This window comes from Oratosquilla oratoria, chromosome 30, assembly GCF_046742065.1.
Source record: "Oratosquilla oratoria isolate Oo_2021 chromosome 30, ASM4674206v1, whole genome shotgun sequence".
NCBI lineage: Eukaryota > Metazoa > Arthropoda > Malacostraca > Stomatopoda > Squillidae > Oratosquilla > Oratosquilla oratoria.
Genome location: NC_134806.1, coordinates 6,463,760 through 6,471,259, shown reverse-complemented (window position 1 = coordinate 6,471,259; position 7,500 = coordinate 6,463,760). Strand labels below are relative to the sequence as shown.

The 7,500-nt window shown below is 46.2% G+C and overlaps 1 protein-coding gene across 1 annotated transcript in view; it reads right to left on the bottom strand.

The window, feature by feature from the left end:
• Window positions 1-7,500, bottom strand: part of LOC143040958 (uncharacterized) — an 899,567-nt gene that overhangs the window by 449,633 nt on the left and 442,434 nt on the right. The window lies entirely within an intron of this gene.

Here is a 7,500-nt window from a genome sequence, read left to right as displayed (position 1 = left end):
GGCACCTCGGCTTCTGGCGAATCAGGAGTGACAGTGGGCAGACCCGCACTCACACACACAAGGAGGAGGAGGAGGAGAAGGAGGAGGAAGAGGAAAAAGAGGAGGAAAAGTAAGAGAAAAAGGAAGTGGACAAAAGGGAGGCGAAGGCGGTGGGGGAGGAAAATATGGAAAAGGAAGAGGAGGAGGAAAAGGAAGAGGAAGAGGAGGAGGAAGAAGAAGAGGAAGAGGAAAAGTAGGAGGAAGAGGAAAAGTAGAAGAAATAGGGAGAGTAGAAAAGGTAGGCTGAGGAAGAGGAGAAGATAAAGTAAGCAAAATAGGAGGAGGTGGAGTAGTAAGAGGAAGAGGAAAAGGAAGAGAAATGGGAGGAGAAGGAAGAGGAAGAGTAAGAAAAAAGAAGAGGAGGAGAGAGAAGCAAAGGAGGAGAAGAAAGAGGAGGAGGAAGAGGAAAAGTAAGAGAAATAAGAGAAGAGGGAGGTGAAGTAGGAGAAGGAAGCGGTGACGAAAATGGAGGAAGAGAAGGAGGAGAAGGAAGAGGAGGAGGAGGGAGGAGAGGGAGGAGGCGAAGGAGGAGGAAGGAAGAGTAGAAGTAACTGTAGGAGTAGCAGGGACATTTTGAGTTGTAGTAGAAGTAGTAGTAGCAGTAGTATGATTAATAGTAGGAGTAAAATTAGGAGGAGGAGGACATTAGAAGGAAGAGTAGGAACAGGAGTAGTTGGCTTGTAGGCATAAAAATAGTAGGAATAACAACATGAGGAGGATAAAGAGAAGGAGAAGGAAAAGGAGAGGTAGAAGGATAAAGGGGGAAAGTACGAAAAAGAAGAGTAGGACTATTAGTAGAGACAGCAGAAGTGATAGCAGTAGGAATGGGAAGAGGAGGAGGAGGAGGAGGAGGAAGAGGAGGAGGAAGAGGAGGAGGAAGAGGAGAAGGAAGAGGAGGAGGAGGGGAAGGAGGAGGAGGAGGAGGAGAAGGAAGATGAGAAGGAAGAGGAGGAGGAAGGGAAGAAGGAGGAGAAGGAAGAGGAGAAGGAAGAGAAGGAATAGGAGGAGGGGAAGGAGGAGGAGGAGGAAGAGGAGAAGAGGAGGAGTAAAATGGGGAATGATAAGTTAAAGAGAAGGAAGAGAAAGGGAAGGAGTTGAAAGAGGAGGAGAATAAGAATGAAAAGGAGGAAGAGAAGGGAGAGGAGGAAGAGGAGGAGGACGAGAAGGAAGAGGAGAAAGAAAAAAAGGGAAGGAGGAGAGGAAGGAGAAAAAGCAGGAGAGGAGGCGAGGGGATACGGCGGAGGAGGAGGTGGAGGAGGAGGAAGAGGAGGAGGAGGAGGAGGAGAGGGAGAAGGAGGGGATGGGGGAGGAGAAGGAGGGGATGGGGGAGGAGAAGGCGGTGAAGAAGCAGGAGAATGAGAATGATGAGGAAGAGAAGAAGGAGGAGGAGTTGGAGGAAGAGGTGGAGAAGTCGGCGAAGAAGCAGGAGAATGAGAATGAGGAGGAACAAAAGGAGGAGGAGGAAGAGGAGGAGGAGGAGGAAGAGGAGGAGGAGGAGGAGAAGGAAGAGGAGGAGGAGGAGGAGGAAGAGGAGGAGGAAGAGGAGGAGAAGGCGGCGAGGGAAAATCAGAAGAAGGTGGAGGAGGTGGAAAAGGGAGAGGAGGAGGAAGAGGAGGAATAGAAGGTAGAGAAGGCGGAAAAGGAAGGAGAGAAGAAGGAGGGGGAGAAGGACAAGGAGAAGCAGGCGAAGGAAGAAGAGGAATAGAAGGTAGAGAAACGGAAAAGGAAGGGGAGGAGGAGGAGGAGGAGGAGGAGGAGGAGGAGGAGAAGAAGGGGGAGGCGGAGGAGAAGGCGGAGGTGTAAGAGAAGGGGAGGGGGAAGGGGGAAGAGGAGGAGGAGGAGGAGGAGGAGGAGGAGGAGGAGGAGGAGGAGGAGGAGGAGGAGGAGAGCTAAGTAGGGAGACACCAAGGCCGAGCAGAGAAAGAAAGAAGAAGTTAACCGTTGGCTTCGTCCTCAACATCTGCGAAGTAACGACAAGAAGTCGTCGCCACCGTCGTCTGCATTTTTTTTTTTTTTTTTTTTCATGAACACCCGGAACGCGAGGCAAATGCCAACTGGAGACCCCGGAACGGCTCCGGTAGGAGATCGAGACCGGTTTTTGTCGGTGTTGCCAAAGGTCCGGTACTGTGGTGGTCAGATACCCATCAAGATATCTCTGCCCTGAGGGTTTCGGTTGTGTGTGTGTGTGTGTGTGTGTGTGTGTGTGTGTGTGTGTGTGTGTGTGTGTGTGTGTGTGTGTGTGTGTGTGTGTGTGTGTGTGTGTGTGTGCGTAATTCACCACGGTCTTGGATCACGTGTTGGACTTGTCATCGACATCTTTTACTCTTCCGGATGAAAACTCAGAGCTCATAATTACATAGCTCTATCTATAGGTAATGTATATATGTATGCTAGTGTATGTGTGTGTGTGTGTGTGTGTGTGTGTGTGTGTGTGTGTGTGTGTGTGTGTGTGTGTTAGACTCGTGATCGACATCTTTTACCCTCCCGGGTAATAATTAGCCTACATATCCCGATTTATGGGTAATGTATGTGTGTTAGTGTGTGTGAGTGTGTGTGTGTGTGTGTGTGTGTGTGTGTGTGTGTGTGTGTGTGTGTGTGTGTGTGTGTGTGTGTGTGTGTGTGTGTGTGTGTATGTGTGTGTGTGTAATTCACCCTCCCGGGTGAAAGCTCAGAGCTCATAATTAGCCTACATATCCCGATTTATGGGTAATGTATGTGTGTTAGTGTGTGTGTGTGTGTGTGTGTGTGTGTGTGTGTGTGTGTGTGTGTGTGTGTGTGTGTGTGTGTGTGTGTGTGTGTGTGTGTACTTGACTGTAAATAACAGGATAAGAGATATAATCGTGGTATCCCGTCTCTTTGCTTCTATTAATCAAACGTAACTTTGAATTTGCTTTTGTTTATGCTGAGTGACAACAGTCTCCTTGCACACTGCTCCAAGAACCATCGAGTTTGCTTCAAAATCTGAATATTTCAAACACTTTCTATTTGTCTATCCCACATCAAAAAGTCTCTCTTGGCTATTGTGTCAGCTTCCGAGTCCTGCTGTTATCATCATCTCTCTCCTTTTTCGTTCTATTATATTTAGTTTGTGTATGCTTTGTTAACTTGACTGAGAACTGTGTGTGAGTGTGTGTGTGTGTGTGTGTGTGTGTGTGTGTGTGTGTGTGTGTGTGTGTGTGTGTGTGTGTGTGTGTGTACGCAAGCGCGTTTACCTAATAATTTGTTACCTTATCGTAATACGCATCGGAAAAACTACTCGTGTGGTATCCCGTCTTTGCGTTTCCGTCGGTCAAAAGTGACTTGGAATTCGTTGTCGCGCATGCATGAGTGCGTGTGTGTGTGTGTGCGTATGTGTATGTATGTACGTGTATGCGTCTATGTGTATGTGTGTATGTTTATGTGTATGCGTGTGTTCATGTGTGTGTGTGTGTGTGTGTGTGTGTCTGTGTGTGTGTATGCGTGTGTATATGGGTGTGTATGTATGTGTGCGTATGTGTCTGCGTATGTGTGTGTATACTTGTGTATGCACACGTACGTACATGCGATCAAGTCATCGTTCTTGCATGCAAGCGTGCGTGTGTTGGAATGCACGCTTGATTGCATTTGTGCGTTCGTATGTGAGTCCGCCGACTATGGCCCCCCCACCCACCTCACCACCCCCTCAAGGACGTCAACGCCGCTTCTCGTTGTTGCAAGAAGACGTGACGCCAAGGGTCCGTCGGTTGAAGAAAAAAAATTGATGAGGATGGAGACTCGCTAAATGGATGACTGAGTGGCACTCTGCGTTTTTACAACGCCTTCTACACCAACTCCAATCCCCCCAATGGATAGGAATGGATTACAGTGGATGATTTGGTGATCTTATTGTTGATATATTGTAACTCCTTGAGTAGACATGATGAGCTATACCTCACAGACTCTTGGTCAGGTCCCAAAGCTTGAAACCTTCGCCACTATTCCTGCCTTTGGACGGGACTTTCCTGGAACTCTCCCAGTATAACCACTACTCGGGGCAGCCACATCAACTTTTCACAGAGACGAGGTTCCTGGGTGGTGGTGGGTGGGATGGTGGTGGTGGTGGCTTGGGGGGTGGGGAGTCTTGCCCTGACCACTTAGGGAAGGAAATAATCTATTTTCCTTTAAGAGCTAAATGTTCAACAGCCCCGCGCGACGGTGCCACGTTTAAAAATGGCCAAGCTTTAGGCCTTGTTCACACTAGCGGTTTCAACCGCGGCGGTTCAATTACAGTGTAAGTCAGTGGAAGGGTTCACACATAACCGCGCAGTTTTTCCTTGACTATGCGGTACCGCCGCGGTCCAAACCGCTATTGTGAACAGGGTCTTAGTGCACCTTAATAGTGAAGAGATCAAAGGAAGAGTCGAGGTTAGCTTTTTGTATTCAGTGTTATGAGAAGATTAAAGCATTTCTCTTATATGTTATCGGCCCCTGCAAAAGCCACACTGATCTCGGGTACGACTCTGGTAGCACTTCACTCGAATAAAATAAATAAAATAAATCAAAGAATGATGATCGCGCAAAATCCATGGAGAAGTATCTTAAGAGTTATCATTGTTGTCTTATAGGGTGGATGGTGCTCGTTATGAACACCGTCAACCCCCTACCGGGCAGGAGTGGAAGATTAATGGTTTGTGGACCATCTATTCTGTAAGGAGGCGGGAAGGTAATTAGCTTCTGGAGATAAACTAACAGACAGATGGGCACACAGTTAAGTAGATGAACGGATAATCAGGCACGTTGGATGACAGGCAGGCAGGCAGGTCCGCACATACACTCGCACACACACACACACGCACACACACACATACACACACATACACACACACACACACATACACTCGCACACACACACACACACATACACACACACACACATACACTCGCACACACACACACACACACACACACACACACACACACACACACACATACACACACACATAAACACACACCTGAGCTCTCATCCTAAAGGGTGACAGTTGTCGATTATGAGCCCTGTTTGTGACCTAAGAGCATGATGAGTCACATACAAACAAGCTGATACCATTTACGAACTCGCAACGAGGTAAGATAAGTAGATAGTAAGAGACGGGATCCCAATAGCGTTGCGACTTTCCTGTATACAACAATCGGGTAAACATAAGTAAACACACATACATACATACATACATACATACACACACATATACAAACATACATATACACACACACACAAGCACATACATACTCGTACACTCCCACACAAGCACACAAGCACATACACACCACCCACACAAGCACACACACACACAGCCTAGAATATTTGTAAACCTACCAGCCATTATATAGAGAAAACCGAAAGCTGTCACCTGTCATCAGCCTGAACAAAACGATTAAAGTAAGTAACCGAATTAAGGAGCTCAGAATTGGTCGATTAAGGTTTACGCCGAGTTGGAAGTGGAAGACGAAACCAATTACAAAAATACGAACACACGCGTTAACTTCTTCTCAACCACGAGGAAAGTTTACATTCTTTTTTGTGTTCGTACCCTGTAACTTCCTTTGTGGATTCGTATCTGCAGAAGTGCGGTAGAGAATTTCATACCATTGCAGTTACTACAGGGTGTGAAAATAGACAAAACTACCCACTCCCCTTGTCAAGGAATAAACTCGCAACATCATCGGTGATTTCATAGTAGCTTGCTGAGTGTCAGTGGGTTGAGATAAAAAAAAAAAAAAAAAAAAAAAAAAAAAAAATATAGTCAGCCATAACTAACGTGCATCGGAGACTGGATCTACGACTTACAGGTACCCTTCTGACGTCATCATTACGTCATAGTTTGCCGCCAGAATATTAACAACCCAGTTGTGATGTCACTAATGACGTCAAATCGACTCTACGATGTCGGTGCTCAAGATGGATGCAAATCTGATCGAGGTTGTATTTTACAGCTCGCAAGTTGCTGGGCACACATCAAAGTTGTATCTTACAACTTGCAACGGAAAAGCCGAGGGTTTTTTTTAGTTGCGACCCAGGCCGTCACCTTTGCCCTAAGTACTCGGATGTCCAGAGAAAGCGAAGTTTACCCGTTTAGCTGATGAGCTCGAACGTGGAAACTCGGAAGTCGTATCTTACGACGCTGCAAGATACAAATCGATTCTGGGTTCAGGACTGCCAGGAGGAAAAGTACACGGCACAAATACATGTACATATCAAAAGTGTACGAGGGCGAAGGAGTGGGGAAGGAGGGAGAAGGAAAATTGGGATGGATGGGGAAAAGGGGTTGCAGTTGAGGACGAGAGAGAGAGAGGGAGAGAGACGAGGGAGAGAGAAAGAGAGAGAGACAGACAGAGAGGGAGGGGGGAGAGGGAAGGAGAGAGAGAAAGAAAGAGAGGAGGGAGAGAGAGAGAGAGATGGAGGAGGGAGGGAGAGAAAGAGAGGAGGGAGGGGAGAGAGAGAAAGAGAGGAGGGAGGGGAGAGAGAGAAAGAGAAAGAGGGAGGGAGACAGAGAGAGAGAGAGATAAGGTGGGTAAAGTAAATGTATAAGTCTTGTCTCCCTTTCCATATTGCACATGCATTCATGCATCTCAGAAAACCACAAGTAATTACGACACTTTTATTCTTTTGTCCCATCGCGTTTACGATTGCTCGTAAGACTCGCTTGTTATCAGCGATATGCAGATAACGTTTTGGGATCCAAATCATTACAAATGCGACAGAGACAGCCTTTGCTAATCCCGTGATATAAGATAATGACAGAGGCATGTGTGTGTGTGCGTGTGTGTGTGTGTGTGTGTGTGTGTGTGTGTGTGTGTGTGTGTGTGTGTGTGTGTGTGTGCGTGTGTGTGTAAAAGAGAGAGAGAAGAAAACAGATACAGACAGACACATACTAACAAATACAAATAAATATAAAGTGAGACAGAAACATAGACAGAAGCTTAGAGAGTAACAGACAGGTACAGGGATAGACATACAGACACAGAAGAAAGGAACCGACAGATAAAGAAAGACATAGACAGGTACAGAAACAGACCACCTAAGACAGACATAACAAAGGCAGAGACACACATAAGCTTTCCGATTAACAGACAAACAGAATGACCGACTAACAAAAGGGAAAGGGGAGGAGAACATTCCTTGTCCCTCTATTATTCAGCAAATATCATTAATCTCCTTTTTAATTCTTGTAGTCCTTTTAATGCATAAGATGACTCAGTACTTAACGAAGTTCGGAGATCTCCCACAGTGTAAGCACATAAAGATTAGACACAACATTTCGTCTTTCTCGTTTTTTTTTTCCATTCCCAGACCGTTAATCAACGTCAACCAATGTTTATTCTGCAGTTTTGCCTTGTTCAATGCATTCTAATTGTCACTCCATATTTCTTTTATCTATTTATTTTTAATTCTTTGTTTACATATGATAAGGAGATTCAGCCTCCCCTCCCTCTCTCCCTCATCCA